The sequence below is a fragment of the Macrobrachium nipponense genome, chromosome 35, assembly GCF_015104395.2.
Source record: "Macrobrachium nipponense isolate FS-2020 chromosome 35, ASM1510439v2, whole genome shotgun sequence".
Classification (NCBI taxonomy): Eukaryota; Metazoa; Arthropoda; class Malacostraca; order Decapoda; family Palaemonidae; genus Macrobrachium; species Macrobrachium nipponense.
The window spans coordinates 5,727,392-5,742,391 of record NC_061096.1 but is presented as its reverse complement, the minus strand read 5'-3'; positions in this window follow the sequence as shown (position 1 = coordinate 5,742,391).

The window sequence follows — 15,000 nt, the reverse complement described above, 5'->3', positions numbered from 1 at the left end:
TTATATGTGGGAGGAGGGTGAACGGAGAAGTGGCCGAAATAGTAATACTTGAGGAGAAGGGAGACCCCGTCTAGGGGCCGGAAGGGAACTCATCCAGAGATGAGGTAAGAGAGGAATCGCTGATCAAAGAAATTGACTGAGATTCAGCTTTATATAGGTACACAGATGACACGCCAGAATATGAACGCTACACTTAAAAGTTACAAATAGAAAGATCCATTTGAGAGAGAGAGAAGTGTGGTTTCATCATTTTAGTCTTGTCGTTTAATTTTGATGTTGAGTCATACAAAAAAGAAATGACTACTCAACTCCTTTATCACGCCCTTTGTATGCGTATAGAAGCAAATCATCTTCTTGTCTCTCATTTCAAATGATAAATAAATTTCCTTGATCTCATGAAGCGAATGACGTCATACGGCGGGTGCAACGGTTATAGTAAAATACCTTTGGCGAAACTCGACTCCCTAATGCTGGGGTGTTAAATGCTTCGAGTTGATTCAGGTGCAGAAGAAGAAGAAGGAGGAGAAGGAGAAGGAGAAGGAGAAGGCAGTCGCACAGGGACTTTTTTGTTTGGATTCGCCAATGATATTATAGTCTGAGGTTTCTCTTGGTGGATGTGAGGGTTTGTAGTTGCGGGTTGTTTTCGTTGCTCTTCTTCCTCTTCTCTTCACTTTCTCCTCTGTCTGCCCTGTGACTACTGACAGCTGTCAGTCATTTAGCTGTCTATTGTCATTTTATCCGATTCCCTCATTCTTTACGCTTACACGTACGCATTCTGAATGACGCTTCTTGTCTGTTACGATTCGTAAGGCTTTGATGAACTATCGGGTCTGTTTCTGCAAGTAATGAAGAAGCGCTTATGTAGCTAACCTGTTGTATCAGCGAAGGAGAGCGTTCACAAAGAAAGCAGCCTTCTTTTCTGTAACAGAAAAGTAGATTGTAATAAGAGAGAAAAGAAACATGTTTGGAATATACATTTTGTTGTTAGTCTTTACGGCTCTCTCTCTCTCTCTCTCTCTCTCTCTCTCTCTCTCTCTCTCTCTCTCTTTCAACTAAAGCCGCCTTCATTTCTTTCAACAGAAAAGCAGAATTGTAATGAGAAAAAAAAACAACCATCTTTTGAATTTGTATATTGTTATGAGTCTTCACATCTCTCTCTCTCTCTCTCTCTCTCTCTCTCTCTCTCTCTCTCACACACACACACACACACACACACACAGATAAAGCACCCTTCATTACTGTTAACAGGAAAGTAGAATTGTCATGAGAAAAAGAAAAAGAAACACGTTTTGAATCGTACTAATGAAAACCATTCGTAGCACTTGTTTCTGATTTACTCTCTTCTGAAAAGAGAACGAAAATGAAACAACGACGCGGTAATGACTTAAGTGATGTAGGTTGTCTAAACCAATTAAAAGAGTCCCTTGATATCATCACAAAGTTACCCTCCGTTACCAAGACAATGACAAAACTCCCCACATTCAGCAGTCATCAAAATCAACAAGCGAAGTCATTGTCACATCGGCTCCTCTTGCTCCTGGACTTAAGGTCTGTTGCAAGTCCAAGTAATGGTCATCTTTTATACACTGCCAAAGATTCGAATGCTGTCTTGTTTGTTTCAGTAATTATTATTAGCATTATCATTTATTCTTGCTGTTTGATGGTGCTACACTGACGCTCAACTTTTCTATAATCCCTTACTTGATATTTGTGGATGTATATCAACAAGCCCAAGATACAGAGAAGAACAAAATCAACGATACCTAGTCAGTCAAAGTTAAAATCTGAGAAAGAAATGAAGACGTGCATAAAAGGAATTTTATCTTCTAGTGTAAATAAAGACAAAATTAATTTTGATGTTCCAAAAACATAACTTTTTGTTTGCTTTTGAAAACATAAAAGCCAGAGAAGCAGAGATAGCATGATTTGTACAATGGCGAGGCCCTTTGAGTGTCAACAGTATTTTTCTAAAAACGGAAACAATGATTCGACTTGTTCGTAGTACTACACGCCTGTGCCTCAATGGAAGAGTGCTTGTCTATTACTGTATTCTTTTGATGATCAGGAAGCGATGCGAACACGGATATCTTAGTTCAAGCTGGTCATGAGTCACAACGAATTCATCTATATTTTTAAGATTATCAACATTTACCCTCGGTTTAAGATAATTACGGAATTTTCTCTCTAAATATAAAAAAAATGTTGTCAATAGTGACTAATAATTATTCATTTGTTATTTTGTGAATTCTGTAAATAATCAAAGGAGATGCATACTTAAGGTAGCTCATATACTTAAATGCATGAGAAGTAACGCGTTATATTGTAAAAGACAAACAAAAATCTGAAATTGCAGACGAAGGCAAAATATATTTTTTTTTTTGGAAAAAAATTATTATGTCGGTTTCATTTTGTAATCAGATCGAGAAGCAATTTTGAATCGTTAGGAGCAAAACCTCTCCTAAACATGACGTCTTAGAAGATCTTCCATAGTTTAAAGACATTTATCTTCCCGTCTGCTCAACTGTCAAACATTTCACGCCGTCCATTGTGCGCCTGTCTTATCTATCTTACGGCGTACACTGCTCTTGTTCCTGTCTAAATATAACCTGGCGCATATCTGTCAATACCTGCTTTCTTTGTTCTGTTCAGGTGGTGTGTTTTCCTCCGATTCTTAGGTTAGGGAGAATGCTATCGCGCCTTCGGGTCTATGAAGATTACCTTACCAGCTGATGAAATCTCTCATACGATAGTTACCAAGCTATTTTTTCCCTTCACGTTCATTTTACACCGCCCTCCTAATTTCACGTTACACCTTTGCAATTATTACAACTTTAATTTAAAATATTAATTGTTTGGAGACACTAACAATCTATTTTTCAGCAAGAAATTATAAATGTCCACAGTAACCTCTTAACTTCTCGACTTCCTCACACTTTATGCTCTGCAAACAAGAATGGGAAGATTCGAGTCCATACCCCAAAGCTAGGTTAGAATATTACCACGTAGCGTAAAAGTCGAAAGACCAACGGGTTAATCTTATCTATGAAGAATGTAAGTAAAAACTGGCCAGTAATTACACACATACACACACACACACACACACACACACACACACACACACACACACACACATATATATATATATATATATATATATATATATATATATATATAATATATACATAAAGTTTCCGGAAGGGAAGGCCTTTGATCTCAAAGGTACTCTCGTGTGAACTAAAAATAACAATACAGTTACACAACATATACATACATACACATCGCACACCCACACATATGATATAGACAAATATGTATGCATATAACATATCTATCTTTTATATATATATATATATATATATATATATATATATATATATATATATATATATATGAAAATATATCAATTCCGAGGTAGAGCGAATAGATATTGAAGGACATTTGTAGCTCGAATGATTTATATGAATCACGGTGATGTGATAAATATTCATATAGTATATATATATATATATATACATATATATATATATATATATATATATATATATATATATATATATATACTATATGTATATATTCATGTAAATATATGTATACATACAATGAAGGTAGGGGAAGCACACCAACAGGTCAAGGAACTCATATTTATTAAGTTGCAACGTTTCGAAGCCAACCAGCAGGCCCTCATTTTCAAGCTAAAAAGTAACAATATCTAATTAGTACAATAAAATTAAGCTACAATATTAAAATACACAATGTAAAGTACAATAAAACAATCACAGTTAAAAAACACAAATAAGGACCAACCGTTGAGTGTGAAGACAGAGGAAGGACTAGCAAAAAACAATAAGCAGTTCACGAGAGGTAAAGAGGTGTAGACGTGGCATGGGTGTGTTCAGTGAGGGGACCAGTTTTTTAATAAACAAAGATTCGTTAATTGTTAAAACCTTGTGACTGGAAGCTCTGCCCAAAACCTGAAAGTCCTTGTACTGGATCGAATACCTACATTTATCGGTATGATCCCTTATGTTGGAAAATTCGGGATGCGAAAGCTTAGTGCCAGTTCTATAGCTGATAGCTCTATGACTGTCGATTCGGACCTTAAGTAACCTATGTGTCGATCCAATATAGGCTTCCTCGATTACATCGAGGACAAGTAAACTTGTAAATGACACATGAGGTCATCAATGGATCCAAACGGTCCTTGAAGTTGAAAAGGCTACCGATATTCAGTGGGTTTGTATTAATTTTGGATTTTCATAGGGAGAGGACCAGACATTACGTGGATTCCTTATAAATGTGTATTGTGGAATAAAAGGAGGTAGATAGAACGTAATTTAAACGTGAAGATTAGGATGACGTGAACAAAATATTATTTTATGGAGACATGCTTAAAGACAACTGGGTGGGAAAGCGTTGCTGTGAAAATATTTTTGCAGACTGACTTCCATTGTGAAAAGATGCAACTAGAAGCAAAGCAAAGGCTCGGTGAAGCAATGTTAATAAGGCATTTATCTTAAATCACAGAACAAAAACTTAATTTGTACCACCATTGATGTCTTTTTTCTAAAAAACGGAAGTTGAGAAGCCATGAGAGGAGCGTGTAATTAAAAATATCTAAAAAAGGCAACTGATTGTTGGTTTCGTGTTCAATGTGAAATTTTTGAGTGGGAAATGAGTTGATGAAATTAAAAACCTCTCGGCGTCAAAACCGCTTCTAAAGAGTGCAAAGTGTAAAAAGCAACGTCCGTTTTATAAAAAAGTGATGGTAACTAAGGGGACAAGAACAAGCATTTGCTCTTCCAGCGAGCACATGAAGATACGCAAAGGATGGGTCCAAGAGGAGAGCCCATAGCCATACCATCAATTTGCGAGTTAAGAACAACCATTAAAAAACAAAAACGGTGCCGCCGCCAGATCTAAAAGTTTCCTAAAATCATTCTAACAGAACATTAGACTCATCCGTAGGAAAAAGCTACTTAAAAATTATATCAATGGTCTGCTTTTGTACAAATTTGTAAATAATGACTCTACTCATAGCTTACCAATAAGTCCGAGTCCTGAGCAAGAAAAATTTTGAACGCGTATTTCTTTTTTATGTTATAAGAATTTTCAGCTAAGGGGGCAGCTGGGAACTAGATATTTTGCCTTTTTGTAATTGGCTTATTATAAGCTAAGATAGGCGGTAGGAACATTACTTGTGGGCCTCGGAAGGCCCGTTACAAAATTACATACTATACGACGTATAAGGGATGATAAGTACAGTGATAATATCTTTTAAGTTCAAATGAATACGATTCTTCCTACATGTTGACTCAGAGTTCAGGAACTTTGTTATCATTTAAAATTGTAATTAAGAAAATAATAAAATCCTTGTGAGATCAACTCCCTTACCCTCTGGACGTAATAATAAGCCTTTAGCAACATTTGAAATATTATGTCTTCCTTTTTAAAAAAAGGAGCCCATAGATAATGTTCCTATCCGCCATCTTAGCGTCTTTTATAATAACGCCAATTACAAACTGGCAAAATATCTAGTTCCCATGCTTGCCCCCTTAGCTGAAAATTTTATAACTAAAGAATTCTACGCGTTTCAAAAATTCCTTCTTTGCTCAGACTCGGACCCGGATTATATAAGCTATGACGTAGAGTCATTATTTACAAATGTACCTGTAAAACAGACATTGATATAATTTTAATAAGCTTTTTTCCTACGGATGAGTCTCTTTTTAATGGGTTCTGTAAGAATGATTTTTTTAGGAAACTAGATCTGGCGGTGCGGGACACCGTTTTTTGTTTTTATGGTGTCTTACTCGCAAATTGATGTATGCATGGATCCTCTTGCCCATCTTTGCCGGTATCTTCATGTCGATGGAAGAGCAAATGCTTGATTGTCCCCTTAGTTACCATCCACTTTTTTATAACGGTACGTTGACGACACGTTTGCACTCTTTAGAAGTCGGTTTGACGCCGAGAGGTTTTTAACTTTCATCAACTCATTTCACCCTAACATCAAATTCACCATTGAACACGAAACCAACAATCAGTTGCCTTTTTTAGATATTTTAATTACACGCTTCCTCTCATGGCTTCTCAACTTCCGTTTTTAGAGACATTCACTGGTCTTGGTACAAATTTTTATAGTTTTTGTTCTCTTGATTTTAAGATAAATGCCTTATTAACCATGCTTCACCGAGCCTTTGCTTTGTCTTCTAGTTGGCAATCTTTTCACAATGAAGTCACGTTCTTGCAAAAATATTTTAACAGCAACTGCTTTCCCACCCAGTTGTTCTTTAAGCATGTCTCCAAATTTTTAATAATATTTTTGTTCCACGTCATCCTACTCCTCACGTTCCTAAATTACCGTTCTATTGCTAGCCTTCCTTTTATTCACAATACCACTTTATATAAGGAACTCCACGCTTTAATGTCTGGTCATCTCCCTGCCATGAAAATCAAAATTATACCTACAAACACTGAATATCGGTAGCCTTTTCAACTTCAAGGACCGTTTGGTATCCATTTGATGACCTCATGTGTCATTTACAAGTTTACTTGTCCTCGATGTAATCGAGGAACCTATATTGGATCGACACATAGGTTACTTAAGGTCCGAATCGACAGTCATAGAGCTATCAGCTATAGAACTGGCACTAAGCTTTCGCATCCCGAATTTTCCAACATAAGGGATCATACCGATAAATGTAGGTATTCGATCCAGTACAGGACTTTCAGGTTTTGGGCAGAGCTTCCAGTCACAAGGTTTTAACAATTAATGAACTCTTTGTTTATTAAAAAACTGGTCCCTCACTGAACACCCATGCCACGTCTACACCTCTTTACCTCTCGTGAACTGCCTTACGTTTTTTGTTAGTCCTTCCTCTGTCTTCACACTCAACGGTTGGTCCTTATTTGTGTTTTTAACTGTGATTGTTTTATTGTACTTTACATTGTGTATTTTAATATTGTAGCTTAATTTTATGTACTAATTAGATATTGTTACTTTTAGCTTGAAAATGAGGCCTGCTGGTTGGCTTCGAAACGTTGCAACTTAATAAATATGAGTTCCTTGACCTGTTGGTGTGCTTCCCCTACCTTCATTGTATAGTTGGGTTTAGAGAAACCTCCGCCTGTTTAATATGTATACATACGTTCACACACACACACACACACACACAGACACACACACATATATATATATATGTATGTATATATATATATATTATATATATATATATATATATATATATACTATATGAATATTTATCACATCACCGTGATTCATATAAATCATTCGAGCTACAAATGTCCTTCAATATCTAATTCGCTCTACCTCGGAATTGATTTTATATATTTTCATATATATATATATATATATTGATATATATATATATAATATATATATATATAGATATAAAAGAGATATGTATATATGCATACATATTTGTCTATACTATATGTGTGGGTGTGCGATGTGTATGTATGTATATGTTGTGTAACTGTATGTTATTTAGTTCACACGAGAGTACCTTTGAGAATCAAAGGCCTTCCCTTCCGGAAACTTTATGTATACAGTTTTCAAGAGGACGCAAAGCACAGTAGGCCTACCGTCTTATGATCCTCAGGGGACCAAGTAGAAAGAATTCACTGGGAAACAAAGATGTCACTCTTACCGAAAATGGTTTTCGAACGATAAGTGAGTGAGCTATAGAGTGAGCTATTCTGAAAAGCTTTTTCGTTGGATGGAGAGCTCACCTTATTTCACTTAAACTCTCTCTCTCTCTCTCTCTCTCTATCATATATATATATATATATATATATATATATATATATATATATACATATATATATATATATATATATTTATATTATACTTTCGCCTTAATTTTGCAATTTTTCATCCTGCTCTGGAGAATTATGCTGTTGTCACACATGAATGTTTGTTCATTATGAAGTAAAATAATTGTAATATTCCGCTATAGTTATAATATATATTACATTACATACGGTATTTTAAACTATGCCTTAAGTATCACCTACGATACTCCATCACAATATATCCTAGGAATATCATATATAATTCCTTTGTAAAAGTTATTTAATATATTTTTCATTTATATATTATCTCTTGTGTCTTTTACTTTTTTCCTTTATAGACATTCTAATCTTTGGAATCTTGCTGTACACATTAGTGGCCTTTTAGGCTTAGTTGTTATGAATGTTGCGTAATAATAATAATAATAATGATAACAATTCACAAACATCGACAATTCAAGGGACAATTGTCATAATTTCTCTTTTCCTGTAGACGAAAAGTCTACATAATTTAACACAGTCTGTCCTTTCACTTTTTACTATTGTAGTTCACAATTAGCACTGTCTGTTTTCGATGTTCTCGAAATCCCCCAGCTGCGAGAGAGAGAGAGGAGAGAGAGAGAGAGAGAGAGAGAGAGAGAGAGAGAGATGAATGATCAAGACCCCCATAGCGATCAAACAGTTAATTGCTTCAAAGGGGTTTAGGGTTATCCTGTCCAGAGAGAGAGACAGACAGACAGACAGACAGACTCTGAGGATAAAAGGGTTTTGACTGACGGACGCAGAAGAGACAGGAATGCGGGCAGGCATTCACGACAGATTGGGGATTTCATGGTTGGTTAATTGGGCCAAAGAGACGGAAGTGGGCAAATGACGCTAACGATGATTTTCAAATGATAAACAATGACTGAATGGCTCACAGTAACAGTTGGCTGGTTTTGGGACTTCTTAGGCTTGATTCAGTTACCTCGGTTTCTGTGGCTGCCGCTGGATGGGTTTCTCTGGTTTCTGTAACTTTCGCTTGATGAAGTTTCTCTGGTTTCAGTGATTTTTGCTTATAAACTCGTCAAGCATTTATTGAGTGTAATTCAAAGTGCGGGCAGCAAAATAACTAACGAGACTTTGAAGTAATTCGAAATTATTTCGGTAAATAAAAAAAAAAACTTGGAGTTACAGAACTGGTCCAATAGACTGCTCTTAGAGAGAAGACAGTGCACTTAATTGTTTTGAAGACTGAGACTCAGATACATATGAACAAACATACACATACATTCTACTGATCTCTTTTACCATACATATTTTTTCTCAATGACTTCTTAACTTTTCGACCTCCTCACTTGTTTTATTTATACAGTTTTCGCTACACGTTTGTATAATTAATATCTAATGACTGACATCTCTGTTAGGTGGCTCGATTCCCGCAGTGGAGATGAAAGCTTTACAGTTGCTTATTTCCGGCTCTAATGAAGGGTTGTAATGATGAAGTGCCAAAAAGTCTGGAAGAGGTCAATATGGCGCATACACATACATACACATTTGTGCGTGTGTACGTTAACCTAGGAAATTAATTATGAGCCTGGTTATTAGTCGACTGTGGAAGTAGTAACCAGTGCACAGAAGGACATTGGATTTGAACGTTGATTTCTAAAAGACTTGCTCAGAGCGGAAGGTTAACACTCTCTAGAGGCTCTGGAATGTACAGCGAAATTCTAATAAGACAAGCAGTGATATCTCAGATCCCCCCCCCCCCCCCCCCCCCCCCCCCAAACCCCCCCCCCCCCCCCCCCCCCCCCCCAAAAAAAACATGTTACCCCATCATTTACCGGAAGGAAAAGTAATGCATAAATACCCGTGCATCTTAATTGAATCCAGGCGTCTTAAACCAAGGTCACATAGTTTCTTAAAGATGAAATTTGACAAACGGAAAAAACAAGAGCATCGTTAGGATAATACTTCTGCTGTAGTACCATTTCTTGCTCCCAACTCGAAATTTGTCTGCACAGTTTTGGGATTAAGTTGAGGACAGTCTGTAACGAACGAGTGAACAGGCGGTTCTGTTCTTGAGTCTTACTGAGTGGGAATTGAAAGCAAAAACACTTGGGATACGGAATTAATACACCAGCTTGTACTGAAATTATGAAAAGTCATACAAACCCTACTCAGAAGCAAAGATGGGCTCTATTTTCATCCTTTTTGCCAGTGCCGGTTGCAAGAAATCTTTTTCCAGTGGAGAGAATACAATTTCAGCTGGAATTTCATAATGACATCTTTGATTTGGTACAGAGGAACATTTTGCACTTTTTGTCTCCAAAGGTGAACATTTCTCCCCATTGCTGAGACAGGGGGCATTTCTGTCTTTGAAAATTCATCATAGTTTGACAAAGTTGTTCTAATGAGTGTCTCGTTGGTTTTTGTACGCCTATTGGCTTGGAAATATTGAGGATACGCTGGTATAAAAATAAAGAATTGCATATGATAAGAAATATACTTGTACATATAATGGAACACAAAAGACCGGGAAGCAAAAATAACGTACCCAAATGATCAGGGACGCCAATGACCTGGGCGCATTTGACCGAGGTGCAGTTGTCCAGGATGCTATTGACCTGTCACCCTGGAAAGTGTATCAGATCATTCCATGCAAATAAGAGGATTCCAAATTAATTACTTACTCAGGAGAGTGTTAGTGGCTGCCTCTCCATCAATTTTACAGCCTTGCTCCGTTTCGGGAACTAATCATTAACCGATGATTACTGACTTATGAATTTATTTGCCTTAATTTTCAAATCTATATTTGATCATATTTTTTGGTGTGTACCTCTTCTTATACTTTCCATTTTTTGAACATTGACATTCCATTTAATAGCAGCTTTCTTGACAAGTTAATGGCACTCCTAGCCTTTTCCATACGAATCCGTGCCCATTATGAGAAGCAATACAATATAGCTGTTAGAAAGTATTGTCCCTCCGAGGGATGCAAGAACTGAGACACAAAAATATGGCACGCTGTTTGTAAAGGCTGAAGAATTCTGAAAGCTGTATTGTTCAAGGTTGACCACCCAGTTTATTAGTATAATCCAATTATTTTCAAACACTGGAAAAGCCTTATTTATGCTCGGTGCATTTGATGCGCTCCTTTACGTAAGAATATCTTATTTCTTTATAGTGCTTTATTCTGATACGCTACCTATGTCTGTGTCCTTGACTCATTTAGTTTTATAATCTGCATTTCATTGTCATCCTTTTGGAGTTTGAAGGGTTTTTTTATGTGTTTGTCTATGGCCATTTGTGTCCGAAATAAAGCTTTTGAGTTTGAAATCGAATTTGAAATTTACCACATGATAAATCCCTAAATTGTACCCGTGATGATGCCGATGTGGATGTTGCTGATTCAGTCATCATCTTCTTCCCACATTTCATTAAGGAATTAACCGTATAGTCATATTCAACTTACGTGACAAATTTTATTCTATTTTGATTTGATCTCGCCACACATACAAGATGCGGAATATGTCCGATGCCTGCTCATTTGCATATCACTTACTATTGATCACCTTTGACAGTTAATCTATACGAAAATGAACGGTCATGTACCTAAATGTTTCCAGATCTACCAATTTACATATTTACATACATTCCTTTACAACGAAGAACACGCCTGTTTTTCATGTCTAAAAAAGATTAGCTCTGGCTTTAATGCTGCATGAATGCAAAGAAAATTATGGTATATGTATATATATATATATATATATATATATATATATATATATGTGTGTGTTTGTGTGTGTGTGTGTGTGTGTGTGTGTGTGTGTGTGTGTCCCATAGTAAAGAGAAATTTCCCATAAACAGGTCAAAACCTAGCATTTTCAGACAGATGAATAAACACCGTTGGAGAGAGAGAGAGAGAGAGAGAGAGAGATGAGAGAGAGAGAGAGAGAGAGAGTTCCTCAAGAAGCAAAAGACGGCGAAAGCAGCCTGCTTAATGGATGAGGTGACGTCCGGAACGCGTACCGTATGGGTTGGCGCTGCGGGGAAATGACAGGTCGACTGATGGATGGAAAACTGACAGGCCTAATTTTTTTCTTTTTTAAGCAATTAGGCTTACGATGCCCTTGCTCTTGTTCTCCTTACAGAAGAAAGCACAATCCTTTCACTCTTGGGTGGATCCTTCAATCGGCGATAATGTCTCACTTAAATTTACTATTCGATGAGGAGGAAGGAATTAACATAAAAGGCTGGAGAGAGAGAGAGAGAGAGAGAGAGAGAGAGAGAGAGAGAAGAGAATAATTGCTTTCTCTGTCTGTCTACTCTGCTGTACTTTCGTCTCTCTCTCTCTCTCTCTCTCTCTCTCTCTCTCTCTCTCTCTCTCTCTCTCAAATTAAAACCGTAAACCAATGAAACAAAAATCGTGAGAACAAGCATCCTAAAAATGAGAGAAGGTATTTAAAAATTATGATAGAATTATACAGTGAACAATATCTATGTAATTTATTTTTATCATGACACAGATTGGGAGGAGCACTTCATGCTGTTTTTTTCATTTTTTTTTTTTTTAACCAGGAGCATTTCTATTTGCTTCCTTGGAAAAATATTGTCGTCCTCTTAATATCTAAACAGCAGGTTGTTTTCTTCATTGATAAACTACGAATATACCCTTACAGGAATTCATCGTTGGAGTCCTTGAATGGTCTTGAACATTTGTAAGTTTCCCACTCGCTCTCTGAAAGTATTGGGTTCTACTTCATGCAATCCGCGATTCTAAGAAATGATAAAAAATTTATTCTTAGTCAAGTTGAGGTTCAATCATTAAAAACTTGTCCAAAACTTCCCTGATTTTCATTTCTTTGGCAGCCGTCTATGGAATTTTGTAATGGGAATTTTGAAACCTATAGAAATTCTTTGAGAAAGACATCAAATCGCTTTTAAGAAATAAGAAACGGGCTTACATTTTCAGCTCTCCGGGAAAAGCTTGTAAAACACTAAAAATCCAATGGAACTTTAATTTCTATACTAAAAAGGCAGTTGATAGTTAACCAAAATCTTTGAATAAAATGTCTATTTTCCCCACTTAAAAATGTGTGGAGCAAGATCGTACCAGAATTTTATCAACAAATACATTACTAAATTGAATTATCAAAAAATAAATCCATATTGTTATTCATTTCATATCCTTCGTTACTGGTACCGCTTGGCTGTCGGATGAAATGGCTCTCGGGTCTGGAAATCTGTAAAAGTTTTCTTTCCTTATTACTGTAGACGACTGCAATATCGGAGACAAGCGGGAGTGGATGCTATAATTATCAAGCGCGCGTGCGCGCAGACACACACAACACACACACACACACACACATATCATATATATATATATATATATATATATATATATATATAATATATGTATATATATATATATATATATATATATATATATATATATATATATATATATATATATATATATATAAATTGCTGTTTCACCGTGTTTAGTACTAGCCTCGGATTCAAATGTTCCTAGTGAATTGGTCATTTCACATATTCCCTTGGGATTTCACATGTCCCCTGTAACTCACATCACACACACACACACACACACACACATATATACATATATATATATATATATATATATATATATATATATATATATAATATATATATATATATATATTATCTTCTGACATTATCTTTTTTCATCTCTAAAATTAGAATCCCAAAATGACTTCTCTCTCTTCATTTACTTCCTCTAAGAACACTGATTCACCCTGCTCATCTTTTCCTCTTTTACTACATGCCTTCTTCTTCTATCTCTCCTCTTGTTAAGTGATTTATCCACTTTACTATACTTTTATACACAAATAATTTCATCCTTCATTAAACTTCGACCCTCCTCATGTTACACCCCAATGTTTTTATTCTTGCTTCGTCACCCTGCCAACTCTTCTGCCAAATCCTGGAATTTTTATTTACAATTCTTATGCACATTCAACTGCTGCATCTTTAACTTTATCCAATTTTCTTCTCAATTCCTCCTTGTGTGTTCTTTTCACGTCTTCTTATCAAATATTCTTGGTACAAGTGAAGTCTGGGAACTTATGGATAGTACAAGTATGTTAATTTGAGGACTGTCTGGGTTAGACTAAGTGTTGTAAGAGAAAAAGTTGACATAGAATGTGTATTGGCCTGCACTGGAATGGGACGAGAGGGAACAATACTCTGTTTTTTTCCATCTGTCCATCCCCCTGTGATGTTTTCGCATGGTAACACTGCGTCCTGGCCTTTAAATAATTACGCTATGTGTAAGTTTTAGGTAATTAAAAGGATATCTGGGTGTACATTTGCAACTGAAAAGTGTTTTAATAAATTACTGTATGCTAATTACACCGTTAATATTTGAAATAGGATATTATTATCATTGTTGAATGAACTATCTAAAGCCCGGGACACAGTGTTACCATACGCAAACACCACAGGCGGATGGACAGATGGAAAAAAACAGAGTATAGTGAAAATGGAGTTCATGCTAAGGCAATTGTGCCCAGCAATTTGAATACAAAAGCAGGTGAAAGATAACAATATGGCGTGGTAGCATGATTAACTTCTTTTATCAAATGAAAGTTTAGAAAGTCTTATGTAAATGTTCGAACACTGTTGTTTTGTGGAACTACATCATTCCAAAGAAACATTAATGTACATAAGCTTACATTTGACAGAAAATGTTGAAGATTTTTGTTTATTCTATTATTAATTAATATATTTCAAAATGGAAGAGCAAGTTAAACAATGTTCTCGTGAATGTATACATATGTAATCATCATTTCAGTGAAGAAGGTAGATGGATATTAAAGTTGGAAAGTAGGGAAGGAAATATAGCTGTAACGGTATTTAGGGCAAGTGAGTTTGATGCGAAGGGGCTGTGAGGAGAACCTATAAAGAGGAAATCTGTAAAAATGAGGTAAGATTAAACACTTAAGAATTGAAAGAGCATATGAAGCGTCAATAAGAAGGAAAGATGTCACGTTCAAAGATGCAGTCACGCAAAAGAGAATAAAGCGATATAATAAAAAAATAAAAAAACGTTGGTGAATGTGAATAAAGACGATAGGGAGAATAAGAAACTGTTCTTGGAAGCAATGCATAATGAGATTGAAGAGCAGATGGCCTTCATAATAAAATGTAGTTTCTGAGGTC